Source organism: Bison bison, unplaced genomic scaffold (assembly GCF_000754665.1).
Source record: "Bison bison bison isolate TAMUID 2011002044 unplaced genomic scaffold, Bison_UMD1.0 scf7180017864466, whole genome shotgun sequence".
NCBI classification, from domain to species: Eukaryota; Metazoa; Chordata; class Mammalia; order Artiodactyla; family Bovidae; genus Bison; species Bison bison.
The window spans coordinates 10,333,001-10,334,320 of record NW_011495027.1 but is presented as its reverse complement, the minus strand read 5'-3'; positions in this window follow the sequence as shown (position 1 = coordinate 10,334,320).

Below are 1,320 nucleotides of genomic sequence, written 5' to 3'. Positions count from 1 at the left end.
TTAGGCAAGGACAAAGTACACAAATAAAAACTTCAAAATGACCGTAATTTCCTTTCAGCTAATTCAATATTTGTAGTCCTTCTGATTACGATTGCTCGCTTCTGCACTTATTTATAAAGAAAGTGTGTTAAGCAAATGAACAGTAGTGTAAGGAGGACAGCTAGTCACACAATTAAGATGTGTGTATGGTCTCACACCTGTTACATAGTAGGTGTGCAGCCACTGGTATATAAAGCGTCTAAATTATTAAAGCATGCTTGAAACATGGCAATAGTAACCAAATACTTTCCACAAACCTTTAGATTTACAATGCAAATTAGAAATCACTTAAAAAAATTCTCTAAGGACTTTTTTCCGTGACAACTTTGGATTAATCTAAAAAATAGTAAGTTATTGTGCAGTAACTGAGGAACACCACTCTCTTCCCTGGAGATTTATTGTGCAGAAAGTAGTGATCAAAATTAACTCAATTTATTTAGGAAATCAAGGTAATTATAACGGCTATCAATTCCCCTTAGGAAAGGTTTAGGCTTTAAGTACACACCACAGGCCACACTCTTTGGATCATCACATACAGTCTAGCACTGGAGGTTTTTGTATTTGTTTATTTATGGGTGAGGTTTTAATTCTTTCGTCTTCTACAATTAATTAGTTAATTAATACTATTTTTTCGCTTAGTCAGTCCACAGACATTCCCGCCAGGATGTAATGCTGTAGATCCACTGCCTGCCCTCGTGGAACACACAATCGCAGCGAAGACTGACTTTTCAATAATCAGCAGGGTGGTGCTTTTATGGCGCCTTACTGCTCCCCTCCAGTCCAGGTGCCTGGGTTGACCTTAGGCGGCGACGGAGCCCGCGCCTGGGGTACGGTTCTCCTTGGCTTGTCCCGGCAGGGCGGGGTCAGCCGAGCAGCCGCCGTCGCTGCCCCCGCGCGCTCCCTCCCGCGCGGCCTTTAATTTTGCAGCTCCGACCACCGGAAATTAGCCGCCGGCAGAGCGGACCCGGCCCAGCTCAGAGGAGCGCGGCGTGGGGAGGGCGTGCCTGCCAGCCCAGTCGGGCGCCCGCAGGACGCGCCGCCTGCACCCTTTAGGCCGGGGGCTCGGCGCTCGCCCACCTCTTCCAAATTTAACCATTACCTAAATCCGAAGGGAAATGAGCAAACCTCTGGGATTGGGTGTCAAGGTATTTTCAGCCTTGTTGGGCGTATTTATCCCGAAGTGTTTCCACAACAAGCTATTTCGGGTCTGCGGGGCAGGTTTCGCTCTGCGGACGCCGCGGCCACTCGCCGGGCTCCAGGCCGGCGGCACCGCTGGCGGGT